General features: G+C 44.8%; 1 protein-coding gene and 1 long non-coding RNA gene across 2 annotated transcripts in view; both read left to right on the top strand.

Moving 5' to 3' along the window:
• The window catches only part of LOC140852158 (uncharacterized), a 20,470-nt gene extending 6,710 nt beyond the window's left edge, over window positions 1-13,760 (top strand). The window contains exon 3 of the long non-coding RNA XR_012135137.1: window positions 13,481-13,760. This is a non-coding gene — a long non-coding RNA (uncharacterized lncRNA). The remainder of the gene's footprint in view (window positions 1-13,480) is intronic.
• The window catches only part of LOC105039213 (probable 2-oxoglutarate-dependent dioxygenase AOP1), a 92,707-nt gene that overhangs the window by 31,528 nt on the left and 39,901 nt on the right, over window positions 1-21,278 (top strand). The gene's annotated exons all lie outside the window — the stretch shown is intronic.

Here is a 21,278-nt window from a genome sequence, read left to right as displayed (position 1 = left end):
CTCTGTCACTGACTCCAACGGCAGAAACACTTCCTCAGACTCCTACGGGAGCCGGGCTCCGTCCACGGCTTCAACCGCAAGAAAGACTCCGCCGGACTCCTACGGGAGTCGAGCTCCGTCACCAACCCAACTGCAGGAAAGATTCTGCCCGGACTCCTATGGGAGCCGGCTCCGTCACTGACTTTAATTGCAGGAAGACTCCGCCCAGACTCCTACGGGAGTCGGGCTCTGTCCCAACTCCAACTGTGGGAAGACTCGCCCGGACTCCTACGGGAGTCGGGCTCTGTCCACGGCTTCAACCGCAAGAAAGACTCTGCCCAGACTTCTACGGGAGCCGGGCTCCGTCACCAACTCAACTGCGGGAAGATTCCGCCCGGACTCCTACGGGAGCCGGGCTCCGTCACTGACTTTAATTGCAGGAAGACTTCGCCCGAACTCCTACTGGAGCCAGGCTCCGTCACCAACTCCAACTGCGGGAAGACTCCGCCGGATCCTATGGGAGCCGTGCTCCGTCACTGACTCCAACGGCAGAAAGACTCCGCCCAGACTCCTACGGGAGCCGGGCTCCATCCACAGCTTCAACCGCAAGAAGGGCTCCGCCCGGGCTCCTACGGGAGCCGGGCTCCGTCATTGACTTTAATTGCAGGAAGACTCCGCCCGGACTCCTACGAAAACCGAGCTCCGTCACTGACTTTAATTGCAGGAAGACTCCGTCCGGACTCCTACGGGAGCCGGGCTCCGTCGCCAACTCCAACTGCGGGAAGACTCCGCCCGGACTCCAACGGGAGCCGGGCTCCGTCACTGACTTTAATTGCAGGAAGACTCCGCCCGGACTCCTACGAGAGCGGGCTCTGTCCACGACTTCAACTGCAGGAAGACTCCGCTCGACTCCTACGGGAGCCGGGCTCCGTCACCAACTCCAACTGCTGGTAAGCTCCGTCCGGACTCCTACGGGAGCCGGACTTCGCAATTTACTTTAATTGCAGGAAGACTCTGCCCGGGCTCCTACGGGAGCCGGCCTCGTCCTCGATTTCAACTGCCGGTGAGCTCCGCCCAGACCCCTACACGAGCCGGACTCCACCCTCGGCTGTGACTGAAGGAAGACTCCATCCGAACTCTTGCGAAAGCCGGATTTTGAGCTCCTCTAGGACAGATGGCTAACTACCTCTCTCCGCCAAACACTCCAGCCGGACTTCAGCCGGCAGACCTTCGCCCCCTGGCGCGCTGCAGTAACGGTCGCGATTCTGCTCCATTCCTTACGGCAGATTCCACGCAGCTCCATCACCCACGACCCTGTTCCACCTTTTGCGACAGATTCCCACAGCTCCATCACTCCTGGCAGGCCGTAATAATGGCCACGGTCCTGCTCCACTCCCTGCGACGGATACCGCGAGATTCTTCTATCCTCTGGCAAGTCGCGACAACGGACGTCTCTCCGCTTCTCAAGGCAGACTCCACGTGGCACGCCCCGGTAATAGCCACGGGTCCACCCCACTACTCTCCACAATAAACTTTTTCTAACTATGGACGGCCCACTGCCAGACGGTTACAGGCATCAGCATCAATTTGTTGCCCCCTCTGCCTATAAAAGGGGGAACCCCAGATACATTATTTTATAAGCTCTCATTTTTACCTAAAAACTCTGCTAAAATTTTCGTTCGAGCACTCCATTCTTGTTGAGGCAGAGAACTGACTTGAGCATCGGAGGGTCTTGCCGGAGCAACCCCACCTCCGGTTTAGACTTCTTTTGCAGGTCCCAGCGGCGACCGTGACTCCCTCGACTCCAGCTTCTCCGGCGCAGGCGGATTTTTGCACCAACAAGATTGACGCTAGAGGAAGGGCCTGTGTCTTCGCAGTATCCTTGTTCTTAAAGGAGCGCTCAACGAGACCACCCCAGGCATTTCTTTCGGTGTCCCCTCCTCCTTTCTCCACTTGGTCCTTGCTCGATGCCTCCCCGCAAGGCATCCATGCGACGGTCCACGGCCTCCGCGGTCAGATCTCAGACTCCGGCCTCACCTCCTGTTTCCCAACCTCCTCCTCCTCCTCCGGCGACGGCAGTCGGCGCGGAGCAGTTTGATCTGCTAGCGCAGCAGGTTAGAGGCCTCACTGAAGCTGTGCAGGCTATGCAGCAGCAGCAGCTGCAGGCATCAGTGCGCCTGGAAAGGGTGTCACCGGAACACCAGAATCCGACGGCGGGGCGGGCCACTTGGGCCAGCCGCCCCGTCTTTCCTGGGAAAATGAACCCGAGGGTGGAGAGCCCTCAATCGGATCACGACTCCACTCCTGGAAGATCCCTGCCCCCATTCTGCCAGAGGACCCTCGAGACTCGAAGTCGAGAGGATTTCCTAGACCGGAGACTCCAAGAGATGAACCGGCGGATCGAAGAACTCTGTCATGCTCCCCCCGCTTATGGTGAGGATATTTGCACTGACCCTCCCTTTTCTCAAATGATCATGCAGGAACCGATCCCGCCAAACTTCAAGCTTCCCCAGTTCGAAAGCTACGACGGGACTTCGGACCCGGTTGATCATCTGGAAGCCTTCCGGACGATGATGCTGCTTAATGGCACTCCCGACGTCATTCTATGCCATGCTTTCCCATCCACCTTGAAGGGAGCGACGAGAAACTGGTATTCAGCCCTGAAGCCGGGTACATCTTTTCCTTCAATCAGATGAGCCATCAATTTGTGGCCCATTTTGTCAGCAGTCAGCGCCCCCGGAAGGGTTCGGAGTCCCTCATCAATATCAAGCAGAGGGAAGGAGAGTCCATTCAGGCCTACATCAACCATTTCAACGTCGCGGCGCTAGAGGTCCGGAACTTGGACCAATCAGTCGCGATGGCCGCTCTGAAGGGCGGCCTTTAGAAGAATGACCTTTTGTTCTCCCTAGAGAAGAAGCACCCCAGGAATTTTACTGATTTGTTGGCTCGGGCTGAAGGGTACGCCCGAGCGAAAGAAGCCTTCAAAATGAAGGATAAGGAGACCGCGAGAGAGCGGCAGGCGGGAGACTCGAGTAAGCCCGCAGTCGAAAAAAGGCCGAGAGAAGCTCGGCCGCATTCTCGATCCCCTCCTGGGCACAAGCGTGCCCATACTCTGCCCCGGGTATGCAGGCAGAGGAGTCCGGATCATTGGGTTCGGCAGGGTTCTCCACCAGGAAGGTTCCGCAACTACGCCCCCCTCAATGCCTCGAAGACCCAGGTACTGATGGAGGTCAGAGAGCAGCTCCCTAGGCCAGAGAGGATGCGCACACACCCCAGGAAGCGCAACCCCAACAAGTTCTGTCTCTACCACCGCGACCACGGTCACGATACGGAGGAATGCATCCAGCTCCAAGATGAGATCGAGGAGCTCATCCGGTGAGGTCGACTCGACAGGTTCATCCGACGCCGGTCTGAGGGTAGAGAAGATCGGCCAAGGGCCCTGCCGTAACCTGAACCGCCAAGGAGGGAGGAGCAGCCCGGAGATCGGCCTCCAATCGGGACCATCGATTCCATCGTCGGAGGGCATCAAGGAGGAGCAGACCTTCCGCAACCATGGAACTCAAAAAACCTGTAAATGTATCGCTTATGATTTCACCTTGAATCTAAATTCCTTTCGATTTGGCATGCTCCTCCCATTTGGCATGGATTTATCACGACTGGGTATAACCCCTTCAAACAATTAAAATAAAGTTATGTTAGGAACGGGAGGAGAACCTCATCCTAACATGACTAAAATGAAAGTCCGATTATCTTGAGATCGGATGGGGGGAGAGGCCTTACAACGCCCTAATGCGCCCCTACAGCCATGTCAGGAACAGGAGGAGAACCTCATCCTGACATGAGCAAAGTCAAAGGTCCAATTTTTTTAGACCGGATGGGGGGAGAGGCCTTACAACGTCCTAATGCGCCCCCACAGCCATGTCAGGAACAGGAGGAGAATCTCATCCTGACATGAGCAAAGTCAAAGGCCCGATTCTTTTAGACTGGATGGGGGGAGAGGCCTTACAACGCCCTAATGTGCCCCACAGCCATGTCAGGAACAGAAGGAGAATCTCATCCTAACATGAGCAAAGTCAAAAGCCCGATTCTTTTAGACCGGATAGGGGGAGAGGCCTTACAACGCCCTAATGTGCCCCCACAGCCATGTCAGGAATAGGAGGAGAACCTCGTCCTGACATGAGCAAAGTCAAAGGCCCGGTTCTTTTAGACCGGATGGGGGGAGAGGCCTTACAATGCCCTAATGTGCCCCCACAGTCATGTCAGAAATAGGAGGAGAACATCGTCCTGACATGAGCAAAGTCGAAGGCCCGATTCTTTTAGACCGGATGGGGGGAGAGACCCTTGCAATGGCCCTTATGTGCCCCCGCGGCCCCGTTGGGAACAGGAGGAGAACCTCATCCTGACGGTGACGAAACCTGACCGCCCGACAAGATCGGATGAAGGGGAAAGGCCCCTCAGCGGCACCTTCACACTCCTACGCTACCCTGCAAAAAGCGAGGGGAGGGCCCTCACTCTGAAAAGAGGAGAGAAATTGAAGAGGAAGAGCGACGAGCTACGTCGGAAACAGATGAAGGACAAACCACACCAAAGACCTAAGGAACCTCGTCCCAACAAAGACGGGAAGTTCCTACCAAACACCCCCGGCCTCTAAGAAGGCTCTCGACACAGGTCAAGAAGACAAAGACGTCTCCGAAGTAATGCGGAGTTCGGACCACCAAGCTCGAGCCTGCGGCCATGAACGACGAGGAAGGCAAACCAGCGTATCGACGACTGGGCACCTCCCAACGACGTCAACGTCGGACAAGTCGAACGACAAGAGAAGTTCGACGGATGATAATTTAATACAATATGCGGACGAGGTAACACAAAATCTCTTTTTATTTTATTTGCGAAATATACACCACAAAGCCCAGAAGGCCAAAGGAAGAAAAGCAAAACGACAAAAGTGGGATAAAATAACAAAAGGAAAAGTGTATACATGAAAAGACAGAAGGCCAAAAAGAGCCCTAGGGAAGCTCTGCTCCTTCCGACCTAGAATTATCTGCTCCACCCCTCATCCAGGACTGCCTTAGATTCTCAATTTCTTCTTTTAGCTCTCTCCTTTTCAGCAGCGCGTCCTGGAGCGCCCGACGAAGTCGCTGACTCTCGGTCTCCACCTCTCGATGCCTCTTTCTCAAGACCTCAGATTCTGCCTCCACGTCCGTGATGGCCTGCTGCTCATATGCCAGCTAGATCTTCAATTGCTGCAGCTCAGCCGTCTTTTCCCCAAGGGTGACAGAAAGCCCTTCGACGGTTCCTCTCAGGGACTGGAGTTCATTAGAATCTCGGGCAAAAGTCAGCTGATCCCTGTCCGCCAGCTGCCTCTGAAGACGTGCGACTTCGTCGGTCGCCACCCTGAGTCTCCCTTTATATTCCTCTACCTGCCTGCACCAACCGGCCCGATGTACATCGTAGCTCACCTCGGCGTCCTGAAGCTGCTGCTGAAGGTCGGAGACCTTCTTCGACCACTCCCGGTCGCCGTCGGCCCGAGCCAAGAGCCGGGACGAACTTCCTCCCAGCTGATCGATCTTCTCCATCGCAGCCGACAGTTCCACCCTGAGAACGCTAATCTTGGTGGCTTGAGCCCAAATTCGATCGCTGGCGCTCTTCTTGCATTCCTCAAGCTCCTTCGCGAAGTCCACCTTCCTCCGGCTATACTCCATGATCCCCTTCACGTGGAGATTTCGAAAGCGGGTGGCCTCCGCGGTGGCTTCAGAATGATCCTCTCTCAATCTGCGAAGCTCGCCTTTCATCTTCTTTGACTTTTTTGTCAAATGAAGGACTTCCTTCTTCAGCCGCTGGATCGTCGACTTCAGCGGAATCTCCAGGGGCAGGAGAAGTGCTTCAGCAGGGCATTGCCATCGGAAGGCAAAAGCGTCAAGACACGCCTCATCACAGAAAGAAAAGCAGAGAGAAGAAAGGAAAGAGGGAGAAGCCATCCACGACAAGAAATTCAACTTTATTGATCGGATGATTCTTGAAGATAAAAAGGAAAAAAAAATTATGGTAAAATAAAAATACAAGGTCAGAGGTCTCAGACCTCAGGGACAGGAGTTGGAGAGCTCGGCGTTCCTGGAAGGGAGGCTGCGGCAGCAGTGGTAGCGGGAGAGGGACCGGCCTCGTCTTCAGACTCCTCACCCAGGAAGCTGAGGTCGAGCTCCAAAAATTTTCTGGCCACCTTCTCCTGGCAGAGCTCGAACCCCTTGATGAACGCCTCCTGGCCGAATTGGACATTCAGGTCCCTCATCTCCGCGGAAGTCTTGAATTCCTCCACCGTAAGAACCCTGGCTTCCGAGACCAGGACTGAAATCTGCTCAGCCAAGTTGGCGACCTCGGCCTCCACCTTTCTCACCGTCTCCTCCAAGGTCTGCTTCTCCTCCTCCCGGGCTTGTTTCTTTCTTTCCAGGGCCTCTTGGAGGGCGACTACTTCGGCTGCCTTCTCTTTGAGGCGAGCGACCTCAGCCCGACAATACTCCTCCACCTGGACGGCGTCCCTCCTCGTCCGATTCGTCGCCTCGATATTGGTGAGGAGCTGGTGCCCAATCTGCAAGGGCGACAAAGAGATCAGAACAAGGGTCGAATAGCCGGTTAAATGAAGATTTGTTTACCTCGAGGAAGGATTCTAGGGAGTCCCAAACCCGCTGCTCAGGATCGGTGTGGTCGATCCTCTCGATGACTTCGGGCAGGATGCAGCCGTCGATCAACCGCCTGATCAAGTCCCTGTCATTGAAGGGATTCTCTGACTCCTCTTCGGAACCGAGGGACTCGTCAGCGGTGGCTCGACGGCTACTCACCCTGCGGGCCACCAACTTCCTTCTTTTCTCCCTCTCGACTACGGGCACATTCATGGAGCGGACCCCCGAAACGGGAGCCCCAGTCGGTGGACTCCTCGAAGAAGCCTGGGGGCCGTAGGTTCGGCGTCCGAGGGAACGTCGATCTCTGGAGCCGCCTGGACGGGCACGGCCAAGCTCGACTCCTCCGCCCTGGCCCTCTTTATCGATCCGCAGGCCGCGGTACCTTTTCTTTTGTGGGCCTTGAGGCCCCTGGCAAGCATCCATGCTGCTTCGACGTCCATTCCTTAAAAAAAAAAAAAAAAAGAGAGAAATGAGGGAGAGATCAAAAATCAATAATGGAACGAAAAAGGAGTGGCACAAAAAAAAAGAAAAAAGGAAGGAAAAAAAAAAGAAAGAAGAAGGACAGAAGAAAAGAAGAGAAAGGAAAAGATGAAGTACTCGCAGGATCCTAGGGGCACAGGCCGATGTTGAACAAAAATTGCTCCCTCAGAAGGTTGGAAAGGGAAGGAGCGGAATAGGCGAGAAGCTTCCGGGCAGCCTGGAGGTCGTCCTCCCCCAGGCTGGGGGCCCGGCGGACAAAATCCCTCAAAGAGCCCCAAGGGGGCAGGCCCAGCCTCAGGGTCGGACAGTGGACGAAGAGGTATTTTCTCTTCCAGTTGTGGATTGAAGAGGGGGCACCTTTCAGCAATCCCTTCTTGCCGAACTGAGGGAAGAAATACCACCATTCCTTCGCCGAAGGATGACGCTTGAAAGTATAGAAGTGCCTAAACAGGGAGAGGGATGGTCGGACCTCGACTACGTGGCAAAGGGAGAGAAATCCTATCAAAAATCTAAAAGAATTCGGAGCAACAGAAGCCAAACAGATGTCTAAGAAGCGAAAGAGGGCGACAACAAAGGACAGAAGTGGAAGCCAGAGTCCGGCACGGAACGTCTCCTGATACAGGCAAATATGATCGGGTGGGGGAGTGCTAGCCCGGTCGGAGGGGCTAGGCAGCTCCAGGTTGTACTCCGGAGGAACTCCATACTGAACCCTTATCAGAAAGAGTTCATCCGGAGTCAGAGAGCATGGGATGACGCCCGATGCAAAAATCGGGCAAAGTCCAGCCCCGGATGCGGGTTCATCTACAGAACGAGGGACCTGGGGGTTGAGGCGGAAGAACTCCTGGAACCGCTGGGAGCGGAAGAGCCGGAAGACATTTCGAATAACTTCGAATGACAACTTTAAAGATCCCGAAGAATGCAGACAGGATAAAGGACGAGAGGTCACAGGAGACTAACTCAGAGGAATACAACAACAAAAAAAAAGGCAAAGAAAAGACCCCTAAGTGGCGGGAAGAAAGACGAAGGTTCTGGGACTAACCTAGATCGCTTTGAGGGATGCAGAGGGGCGAGGACAGGGACGACTCGAAGGGCGCCTATGGCCCGAGAAGACGCCAAGAGAAATAGGGCTCTCAAAGAAAGGGCAGATACTGATAGAACTCTGAAGCGGAATAGGGCCCCTAAAGGTGGAAGGATGGGTTTAAATAGACCCTGGGATCCGGTGCCACAATGATCGTGAATCCCCCCAGGCCGGTCCGCGCTCGACACGTGTCCCACTCGCCACGGCAGGTGGCTAAAAGTGGTTGACGGTTGGCAGGGCCATTATTGCACCGTACCTTGGCCAGTGTACCAGCGGAAATTTCGAAGGGTCCCTTCGTATCGCCCCGATTCGAAAAGACTCCAGCACGCATACATTTAATGCCAAAATATCTGGAGGCGGTCGTGCGTAGGATTCGAAGGGACAACTTCGGCTATGCCAATCTCTCTGTACTTTCTTCATTCGAAATTCAAACTCGAAAGTAGGGGGACTGGTGTTGGGTATAAAATACCCTCAGCCAAAGTTCTTAACGAAAAGACTCCGCCCGGACTCCTATGGGAGCCGGGCTCCGTCACCAACTCCAACTGCGGGAAGACTCCGCCCGGACTCCTACGGGAGCCGGACTCCGTCCACGGCTTCAACCGCAAGAAAGACTCCGCCCGGACTCCTATGGGAGCCGGGCTCCGTCACCAACTCCAACTGCGGGAAGACTCCGCCCGGACTCCTACGGGAGCCGGGCTCCGTCACTGACTCCAACGGCAGAAAGATTCCGCCCGGACTCCTACGGGAGCCGGGCTCCATCCACGGCTTCAACCATAAGAAAGACTCTGCCCGGACTCCTACGGGAGCCGGGCACCGTCACCAACCCCAACTGCGGGAAGATTCCGTCGGGACTCTTACGGGAGCCGGGCTCCGTCACTGACTTTAATTGCAGGAAGACTCCGCCCGGACTCCTACGGGAGCCGGGCTCCATCACCAACTCCAACTGCGGGAAGACTCCGCCCGGACTCCTACGGGAGCCGGGCTCTGTCACTGACTCCAACGGCAGAAAGATTTCGCCCGGACTCCTACGGGAGCCAGGCTCCGTCACCAACTCCAACTGCGGAAAGATTCCGCCCGGACTCCTACGGGAGCCGGGCTCCATCACTGACTTTAATTGCAGGAAGACTCCGCCCGGACTCCTACGGGAGTCGGGCTCCGTCACCAACTCCAACAGCGGGAAGACTCCGCCCGGACTCCTACGGGAGCCGAGCTCCGTCACTGACTCCAACGGCAGAAAGACTCCGCCCGGACTCCTACAGGAGCCGGGCTCCGTCCACGGCTTCAACCGCAAGAAAGACTCCGCTCGGACTCCTACGGGAGCCGGACTCCGTCACCAACCCCAACTGCGGGAAGATTCCGCCCGGACTCCTATGGGAGCCGGGCTCCGTCACTGACTTTAATTGCAGGAAGACTCCGCCCTAACTCCTACGGGAGCCGGGCTCCATCACCAACTCCAACTGCGGGAAGACTCCGCCCGGACTCCTACGGGAGCCGGGCTCCGTCACTGACTCCAACGGTAGAAAGACTCCGCTCGGACTCCTACGGGAGCTGGGCTCTGTCCACGGCTTCAACCGCAAGAAGGGCTCCGCCCGGGCTCCTACGGGAGCCGGGCTCCGTCATTGACTTTAATTGCAGGAAGACTCCGCCCGGACTCCTACGGGAGCCGGGCTCCGTCACCAACTCCAACTGCGGGAAGATTCCTCCCGGACTCCTACGGGAGCCGGGCTCCGTCACTGACTTTAATTGCAGGAAGACTCCGCCCGGACTCCTAAGGGAGCCGGGCTCCGTCACCAACTCCAACTGCGGGAAGATTCTGCCCGGACTCCTACGGGAGCCGGGCTCCGTCACTGACTTTAATTGCAGGAAGACTCCGCCCGGACTCCTACGGGAGCCGAGCTCGGTCACCAACTCCAACTGCGGGAAGACTCCACTCGGACTCCTACGGGAGCCGGGCTCTGTCCATGGCTTCAACCGCAAGAAGGGCTCCGCCCGGGCTCCTACGGGAGCCGGGCTCCGTCATTGACTTTAATTGCAGGAAGACTCTGCCCGGACTCCTACGGGAGCCGGGCTCCATCACCAACTCCAACTGCGGGAAGATTCCGCCCGGACTCCTACGGGAGCCGGGCTCCGTCACTGACTTTAATTGCAGGAAGACTCCGTCCGGACTTCTACGGGAGCCGGGCTCCGTCACCAACTCCAACTGCGGGAAGACTCCGCCCGAACTCCTACGGGAGCCGGGCTCCGTCACTGACTCCAACGGCAGAAAGACTCCGCCCGGACTCCTACGGGAGCCGGGCTCCGTCCACGGCTTCAACCGCAAGAAAGACTCCGCTCGGACTCCTACGGGAGCCGGGCTCCATCACCAACCCCAACTGCGGGAAGATTCCGCCCGGACTCCTACGGGAGCCGGGCTCCATCACTGACTTTAATTGCAGGAAGACTCCGCCCGGACTCCTATGGGAGCCGGGCTCCGTCACTGACTCCAACTGCGGGAAGACTCCGCCCGGACTCCTACGGGAGCCGGGCTCCGTCACTGACTCCAACTGCGGGAAGACTCCGCCCGGACTCCTACGGGAGCCGGGCTCCGTCCACGGCTTCAACCGCAAGAAAGACTCCGCCTGGACTCCTACGGGAGCCGGACTCCGTCACCAACTCCAACTGCGGGAAGATTTCGCCCGGACTCCTACAGGAGTCGGGCTCCGTCACTGACTTTAATTGCAGGAAGACTCCGCCCGGACTCCTACGGGAGCCGGGCTCCATCACCAACTCCAACTGCGGGAAGACTCCGCCCGGACTCCTACGGGAGTCGGGCTCCGTCACTGACTCCAACGGCAGAAAGACTCCGCCCGGACTCCTACGGGAGTCGGGCTTCGTCCACGACTTCAACCGCAAGAAGGGCTCCGTCCGGGCTCCTACGGGAGCCGGGCTCCATCATTGACTTTAATTGCAGGAAGACTCCGTCCGGACTCCTACGGGAACCGGGCTCCGTCACTGACTTTAATTGCAGGAAGACTCCGTCGGTCTCCTACGGGAGCCGGGCTCCGTCGCCAACTCCAACTGCGGGAAGACTCCGCCCGGACTCCTACGGGAGCCGGGCTCCGTCACTGACTTTAATTGCAGGAAGACTCCGCCCGGACTCCTACGAGAGCCGGGCTCCGTCCACGACTTCAACTGCAGGAAGACTCTGCTCAGACTCCTACAGGAGCCGGGCTCCATCACCAACTCCAACTGCTGGTAAGCTCCGTTCGGACTCCTACGGGAGCCGGACTTCGCACCTGACTTTAATTGCAGGAAGACTCCGCCCGGGCTCCTACGAGAGCCGGACCTCGTCCTTGATTTCAACTGCCGGTGAGCTCCGTCCAGACCCCTACAGGAGCCGGACTCCACCCCCGGCTGTGACTGAAGGAAGACTCCATCCGACACTCCGCCCAGACCCCTAAGAAGCCAGACACTCCAGTCGGACTTCAACCGGCAGACCTTCGCCCCCTGGGGCGCTGCAGTAACGGCTGCGATTCTGCTCCATTCCCTGCGGTAGATTCCACGCGGCTCCATCACCCCACGACCCTGCTCCACCTCCTGCGATGGATTCCACGCGGCTCCATCACTCCCTGGCAGGCCGTAATAATGGCCACGATCCTGCTCCACTCCCTGCGACGGATACCGCACGATTCTTCTATCCTCTGACAAGTCACGATTCTTTTATAATTCATTGCATTCAATTAGCACTATTAAAAAATTATATTTGGCAGAATGGGAAAGATGTCAGTGTTTGTCCTGATAAAATTTTTACCTTAATTAGGAAACAATATCTATTCAAATTTCAAATCGAGCAAGAAAGCTTAACTGGAGAGTTCAATAAATATTCTATTATGAAGGTCTGTTCAGATAAAGAATTTATTAAGTACTTTAGTGCTACTTTTTATTCTTTCTCAATACAATATTATTTTTCTCTTCTTATATATTTATAATTTCTACATGCTTATCTATTTAATCATCGTATTATTATTGATTTCTATATTCATTTATTTTCTTGGTACAATAGGATTTTGTCGAACAGAAATAGTCTTAGAGTTTAGATGATGGTTTCGAAAATGAAAATAGTCTTGATAAGGTTTGATAATACTTATTTTATGGAATTAGAAATGAAATTGATTTATTATTATTATATCTGAGATCTTTTCTGTATATGATGAGATGATTAATTAGTATGTAAAATTTTAAAATTATTTTAGATCTATTTTTTTGAATAGGATGAAAATGAGAGTGATGTGATCCCTCTTAAGGAACTTACTCCTACAAAAGGCACAATGATAAAGTATTTAATAAAAATTTAGTTGCTGAATTATTCTCTAATTGTATCAAATAGAAAAAGTTTATTGAGCAAGAAAAGAATTGAAGTGCAATATGAAAGATTTTGTTATTAGAATGTCTTTATTTTTTTTGAAAAATATAAAATGATGATATTTTCTGTTGAAGGAACCTGCCTTCTTTTGTTTTTGTTTAAAGTTGATGGGATGTTTGGATATGTTAATTTGAAATTTTGAGTTATCGATATTAATTTTATGAAATTACGATATCATTCGTATTAGTATTTTACACTTTAAATTATATCAAAAGAGAAGAATGAATTATGCATTCCAATTTAAAGTTTTCACTTCCAATTTTTGCTTTACAATAGTTATCTGGCATAAACACTGTTTTCTTTCCTCATTGGATCTTTCTTTTTTGCTCAGTTGCTCATTGAGAATTAAACGATAGATACTGAACCTAAAAATACCTATTTACCTTTGTTATTGGAGACTTAAAATAATAAGAGTGCTTTCTGAAATATAGGAACATATTGATATTTTCTAACATTGGACATTTGGATCTTTTTTTTCATCTTTCACCTTTTTTTTTCTTTTTTATATGAATTTAAGTTTATTATTTGTTATTAGTTTCCTCATTTTTAATTATATTTAATCTTTATTTTATGTAATTTAATAAAAATATTATTTTTTATTATCATTTATAATTTTTTTATTCAAATTTTTGTGCATTGCACGGGTGCAGCACTGGTTAGGATAATGACGAAGGTACTGGCTAGCTTTGCTGGTAAGATCTGGTGGTCGTACTAGATTGTGATGCCTGTCGACTACTGCGGCTAAGACAAACACACATACACCCATACGCATGAAAAGAAAATTCTAGCTAGTTTTTTCCTTTCTTGCTTTTTTTTTTTTTTTCCTAACGCTTCTGATATTTGTTTCTTATTTTTGCTGGCCAAAAGGTGTGAAACCACCAAGCAAGTGCAGAAGTTGAAGCAAATGGTTCAGAGAATTGTCCTACAGAGCCTGAATGTTAAAAAGTATTGCAATCCTCATATAGAATCACTAGCATGCAATTGACCTTTATTTTCTTTTATTCCCTGATCCTAAACGTTGTCAGCAATCCTCAGATTTGTATTAGAGATTATATTATATCGTATGCTTACTTCAGGTAATTTATAAATTGCAAAGTCTTACAGGATATATATTAGAAAGTTCATGTAAGGGTGTAAAATATTACTTTACAAATGTTAATTGCCAATTTATTTTTAATATATATAGTTATGTAATATGGTGGATACTTTTTCTTTCATTTTTCAAACAAAATTGGGTAGAATGTCATGGTTGGAGTTGAACATGAAACCATTTACAAAAGTGTGTGCTAAGAAGAAAATTGTCCATTGACCATATGGATATCGATATTAATGATGAAAATTTCTCTTGATTATTAGTGAATTATTTGCTTAATATGTAATAAAAATTTGATTATTGAAAAATTTCATTTAGTATGATTTGCTAAATTATCATATTATATTTCAAAAACTAAAAAAGAAGAAAAAGAATTCCCAATGTATTATTGAAGGACTGACATTCGATATCAGTATTAATGATAAGAGTTTGTTTATCGAAACTCAGCTTGAATAGAAATTTTTACTTACTTCGTAGATGTCAGCATTGATGATGGGAATTTCAATTGGCCATTATTAATATTCATACTTAATGTGCAAAAAAAATTGACAATCGAAGCTTTTAATTTATTAAAATTTGTTATATTATTATATTATATTTAAGAATAATCCCAAAAAAAGCCATATCCGGTATATCATATATGGTATATGCTAACAACAAAAGGTACACAAGGCTTTCGTGACATGAAGTAGAGGAATAGATAGAGAGAGAGAGAGAGAGATAGGGAGATGGCGGGTCACCAAATTCCTAAGATGGATCTCTTCGAACATTGCTAACCTACGTGGCAAACAACAGAATACCACTTGAGCATAAATGGGCATTGAGCAGGCGATGCCAAAGGGCTATAGTCTTAGGAATGGGAATAGGTTGAATATGGATGGGGTCGGCTCATATTCGTACTCACCCGATAATTAAAATTTCTGTACTTATACCCATCTTAGATTGAATCGAGTCAGATTGGATCGGATAAATAAAAGAGATCAGATGTATGTAATAATATAAAAATATTATATTTTTAAAAGAAAGATATATATTAAGATTATATCAGATCGAGTTCAAGATAGAACATAACATTACTCGTATCTAATTAGAATCTACTTTGGATATTTTTTCTAAAATATATATCTATCTTGGATTCTAATTAAATTGGATAAAATTTGACCCATTAGGATCCGATGAAACGGCTAAAATTATCATGCCTATATAGTCCCCTACTAGAGGACTAATTATTATTTGGACCAAATCCCAAAATGGATAACATGCCATATTATCTCTTGTATTTCATCAATTCCTGATCGTGCATTATTCATCATGCATATGCTCCAAGATTTGCCCTGGTCCAAGTGAATCTGATCCATGCAATAATTTCTCCTATTAGAGCCCAAACTATGCAATGCTTTGGGTAAAGCCTTTATGAAGCATGTGGGGCAAGGTTATACCCTCGACATTCAAGGCACGGCCCACTCATCAAGCTAAAAAAATTGGTAGTGTGTGAGTCTAAATCTTGAATTACGAGTTTTCCGGCCATGCCATGTTGACTTATCGCTATACCAGCCAACCCATATTAAACACTTATTCTTCCTGTTTGCCAAAAAAAAAAAACACTTATTCTTCCCTCTTTTCATCGAAATTTAAAAATCCTTACTTTAAGATACCGTATAGTCTTTTCTTTTATTTTATCTATTTTAAAAATAATAAAATGAAAAATATTTTTTTAATTTATTTTTATTTATAAAATATAAATATATTTTTGATAGAGTTAAATGTTTAAAAATAAAGATAATAGTGGTGGAGGGGATGATAGGCCTGATAGCATCCAATGGTGTGGAGGTAGAGGTGGTGGTGGTGTGGAGTCCTTTACCAAAATAATTTAAAAAAAATATTTATAAAAATAATATAGTTTTAAATTTATTTATGAATCTAATGCAAATTCTATAAAACACCATTTGGAATGATGTTTTATAGTGCCACGTCAACACCCCTTTTCCACGTGGACGACGAACAAAAAAAATAAAAAAATAAACTTGCCATTTCAAATTACGTTTTTGAAAATGTCATTTCAAATGGCGTTTTCAAAAATGCCATTTGAGATGGCGAGTTTTATTATTTATTTCTCAAAAAAATAAAAAAAATAAAAATTTTATTTTTTATTTTTTTAAAAAAATTAAAATTAAAATTTTGATTCAAATAAATATTATCATTTCAAATTAGCATTACCATTTCAAATTAGTTTTTTTAAAAAATATCTGAAAAAAATTGATGTAAAAAAAATAAAAACCACCATAAAAAAAAAAAGGGAAAAAATTAAATTGAAAAAATATAAAAATTATAATTTTAAATTTTAAAAATATAAAAATTTTAATTTTAATTCAAAAAAATTATTATTTCAAAAATAATCCCCTTTTTTAAAAGAATATCCCAAAAAAATAACTTAAAAAATTAAAATAATAAAAAATACCATAAAAAAGGAAAAAATGAGAAAAAAAAATTATAATTTTAAATTTAAAAAAATAAAAATTTTAATTTTAATTAAAATAAAAAAATATCATTTCAAATTACTTTCTTCATTTTAAATTAATTTTTTAAAAAATATCTCAAAAAAATATATCTTAAAAAATTAAAAAAATAAAAAATACCATAAAAAGGAAAAAATAAAAAAAATGGGAAAAAAATAAAAATTATAATTTTAAATTTTTTAAAAAAATAAAATTTTTAATTTTAATTCAAATAAAAAACATCATTTCAAATTACTTTTCTCATTTCAAATTAATTTTTTTAAAAAATATTTCAAACAAAGGAAAAAAATAACAAAAAAATACCATAAAAATATAAAAAAATGGTAAAAATGAGAAAAAAATTAAAATTAAAATTTTAAATTATAAAAAAATTAAAATTTTAATTTGAATTCAAAAAATAAAAAATAAAAAATGTCATTAAAAAAAGTGAAAAAAAGGGGAAAAAATGAGAAAAAATAAAAATTATAAATTGAAATTTAAAAAAAATAAAAATTTTAACTTTAATCCAAATAAAAAATATCATTTCAAATTACTATCTCCATTTTAAATTATTTTTTTAAAAAAATATTTGAAAAAGAGAAAAAATTGGTGTAAAAAAAACACCATAAAAAAAAGAAAAAAGGGAAAAGAATTGAATTGAAAAAAAATAAAAATTGTAATTCTAAATTTTAAAAAAATAAAAATTTTAATTTTAATTCAAATAAAAATCATCATTTCAAATTACAATCTCCTTTTAAAATTTATTTTGTTAAAAAATATCTTAAAAAAATATCTTAAAAAATTAAAAAAAATACATAAAAAGAAAAAAGAAAAAAATTAAAGAAAAATTATAATTTTTAATTAAAAAAATTTAATGTTAATCTAAATAAAAATCATCATTTCAAATTACAATCTCCTTTTAAAATTAATTTTTTTAAAAAAATATCCCAAAAAATATATCTTAAAAAATTAAAAAAATAAAAAAATGCCATAAAAAAAGAAAAAATGAAAAAAAAAATAAAAATTATAATTTTAAATTTAAAAAAAATTTAAAATTTTAATTCAAATAAAAAATATTATTTCAAATTAATTTTTTTAAAAAATATTCCAAACAAAAAAAAAATACTTAAAAAAATACTATAAAAATAGAAAAAAATGGTAAGCTTCGGTGGCGATCTCTGACGGCGGTGAGCCCCCTCTTCTCTCTTTCCTCTTCCTCTCTCTCTCCCCTTCTTCTCTCCCTCTTCCTCTCTCTCTCTTTTTCCTTGGCACATGAGACCGATGAGACACATGAGACTCTGTGTATCCATGTCCACAAAGCATAATATCCGATCACTTGAAATGGTATTTTTAAAAATGAGCTTAAATATCAAGAAAAATAAAAAATATAAATTTTAAATTTTAAAAATAAAAAAAAATTATAAAAATTATAATTCTAAATTTTAAAAAATAAAAAATTTTAAATTTAATTAAAATAAATTTTAATTAAAAAAAATAAAATAAAAATTTTAATTTTAATTCAAATAAATTTTAAAAAAAGAAAAAAAAAAGAAAATCAATCCGTATCATCCCCGTACCAACTTATAGCAGCCCAAACTGCATCGCACTGAGCGGTTGGTAAAAGCACCATAATGTACCGTGTTATTTCATGAATTGATTTTGATGATTACAAAATATTTGAGAGGGTTACTAATAATTTTGGCTTGAAAAAAGATTTATTGTATTTCAAGCATTCATTTCAGTCCTAAGCAAAAAGCCCTCTTCAAGCAAAAGAAGTTTTCCGAAATATTGGCGAGTGGAGCGCAAGCCGAAGTCCGCACGCGAAGGGCCAGGGAACTGACCGAAGGGGCCAGCGGGGATGGAGACCGAGGGCTGGTTGCACAAGGCCAACCCTACCATCGAACACCGGCCAACATCCGCGCGCGCGCGGACGCGTAATCGAGCGAAGATGTGGGGAGGGACCGAGACCACGGACAGGGAAAGAGAGCACAATCGAGCCTTCCAACACCGTCCAAGTCCGCGGGAGGGCGGACGCATTACCGAAATATTTGGGTGGGGGGGGGGACATCCGATTTTCGCGCACGAAGGGCCAAAAGAAGTTTTCATTTTAAGTTCACCAACCCCTCAAGAGCTTATTCAAGTCTTCAACAATCTTGAGAAAAATCAGAAAAGCTTCTTCCTTGTTGTGTAAAGTATACTTAAAATTTTATTTACTCATTAAAGAAGCTAAACTTGTATTTCTTTGTCATTAACTCTTATACTCTATTTTTGTCTTGATCTTTAGTTTTGGAAGGGTTTCAAAACTTGGATAGGTTGATCCGAACCTTGAATCGGATTGTATTGGGTTAGCTTGTATCCAAAAAATAAGTGTTCTAGCTTGGGATAGCTAGAGTCGGAGGTACCGACGTTGTATTCTTGTTGAATACATTTTAGTAGATTTAAATTCTCAAGTAGGAGCTTGGGGAGTGGATGTAGGTGCAAGGTTGGTACCGAACCACTATAAATCTTGATTATTTATGGTATGCTTACTTGCTCTTTATCTAAATTTTTTTATTTTCTTACATTCTTGCATCTCATTTCTACACTTTGCTTAAATCACTTACTACATATAACTTGCTTATTATTACTTAATCCTTGTGGTTCTAAATTAACTTTAAATTTTCAAAAATCTAATTCACCCCCCCTCTTGGGTTGCATAGCTGGGCAACATACCGGAACCTTACCATCCTATACCAGCCCATACCGCACTATACGTAGCTGTTCATGCCCGTACCAGATCGAGATGTACCAGTACGGTCCGATTCATCTCATATTTCAAAAAATTGGCTTGAACTTTGATGGTTCTCCACCGACTTATCTGATTTAGCTTATTTTTAGATATTTTAAGAAATATAATTTTTATCTAACATATTATTATTATTTACGTTATAATTTCTATAGCCCTTTTAGCATAATTTTTTTTCTCCTAATGTTCTGAGACACATGAGAGTATGTGTATCCATATCCACAAAGCATAATATCCGATCACTTGAAATTAAATAATATAAAATAAAATTAATAATTAATAATATAAAATAGAATAAAAATATTAAATGTATAAAAAATAGTACAATAAAAATTTTAAAAATATTAAGTATAAATCTAAAAAATACTAAGTCCCACAAGGACGTCGTGGTGCCCGTGGTCGCTTGGACCTTCTCAGAAAGATCCTCAACGGCTGCTCCTGCTCCTGCTATGATGGCTCCTCCTCTATATCAGTGGAGATCTACTAGTCATGCTGCTCAGAAATAATTGATGCTGTTGGATCATCGACGGACTAAGCGACCCCCTCAACCCTCTCATTTGGATACACGGATGGGCCTGAAAAGAAAGTGTCATACTCATGTGGCCAACTGGTATCCGATGATGTCATCTGAGGGATGTAGGAAGAAGAAGACGCTGCCATCTGTGGATCAAAAGGCAGCGGCATCTATGTAGCATCTAGTGATGACATCTGCGGAATATGTGGTGATGGCATATGTGGAACATATGGTGACGGCGTATATCTCATATTTGGTGCATCGACTGCTCCATACCAAGGCGCACAGCTATATGGGTTAACACCAATCGCCATCAATATTTCGAAACTTGTTCTCTCTATCTCACGCAGTATCCAAATTTGTTCGTCCTCATCAGTCGTAGATAAAGCACGATGAGCCTCTAACACAAGACCCGACATAAAATCAGTCTACATAAAAAAAATAAAACAGTCAATACACTGTAAAATATAAAATAAAAATATAATACAAACAACATAAACTAATTTTTGTAGTCTTACCAAAAGACGCACAGCAGAATTCTCATCCTCATATTCAAAAACTGCATACCGAGGCTGTCCAATGACTCGCACTGTAATGCTAAAAAATCAAACCATGTAGTCCTCGGTATATGAACGGCCTCTCAAAATGGGATCACCATGAACAATGTGATCTCGACGTGCATCCCAAATATTGATGTACTCTGCATGTCTAATACGTCAGTCAATACGAGCTCTCCCTCGTCGATCAATACGATGAAGTCCCTGGCTGGTATCAAACTGCTCTAGGATGTCCTGAATCTGACCAAACTGTCGCAAGACAAGATCGAAAAGATATCACTCTACCACATCAAAATAAATAAGTGGCATCCTAGCAGTCCATATGTCATGTCCAACTGTACATATCTGCGGCAATAAAACCAATATCTCATATGTATATGGCTTCTATAAAAACTGACAGAGTTAAAATAAAAAAAAATTAGTAAGCTAAAATTTTAATAGATTATAAAATACTATAAAATGATATTTATAAAAAAATTAAATTTATCCGTCTATATGTATCAACTAATGTATCCAATTGGTATCTATAAACTCGTGCCACTCTCGTCGATACGTAATGAACGTTGAATGTAATGTTCCATCTATTTCACAATCTACTCATATTAAATAAATTTTATCAGATTTAAAATAGTAAGTTTCAAGTAAAAAAAATAATATTTTTATACCTATATTCTAATGGTTCGTCTAGTCTGAATGGAACATCAGGATCATGCTGCTCTGATGGCATCTCGAGCAACTGTCGTCGTAATGGACTGATAGTCGGCATATGCTCCCATACTCAAATCTGTAAATTTTAAAAAAATCATACATAGTATACCCAATGTGAACTATAATTGAATATTAAAAATAAAAATTTTTAATTTACATACCTGTAATAATACAAGATAACCACCAATCTCGCTTTGATCAGCATAAGAACCCCGACACATAGCTCTGTACAGGCAAGCTAGTACTGCACTATCCCAACTGAGTCTACGAGCGAAATCTAAATCCTCTAATGGCAAAAACATCAACTTCATCTTATTCGATGAAGTATTGGGTAATAGGACACCACCTAACCCCTAACATACTGCTGCACCATCTCCTCTGGTGCATCATCCTCAATATGAAAATGTCGATAACGATCATTCAAACACTCAATCCTGAGTTGTAAATGATCGAAAAACTGAACGTCGGACTCAAATCCTAGCAATCGCAAGCACAAAGCCTGCCACTCTGGAA

This window comes from Elaeis guineensis, chromosome 1 (genome assembly GCF_000442705.2).
Source record: "Elaeis guineensis isolate ETL-2024a chromosome 1, EG11, whole genome shotgun sequence".
Lineage (NCBI taxonomy): Eukaryota > Viridiplantae > Streptophyta > Magnoliopsida > Arecales > Arecaceae > Elaeis > Elaeis guineensis.
This window is presented reverse-complemented; position numbering and strand designations above follow the sequence as displayed.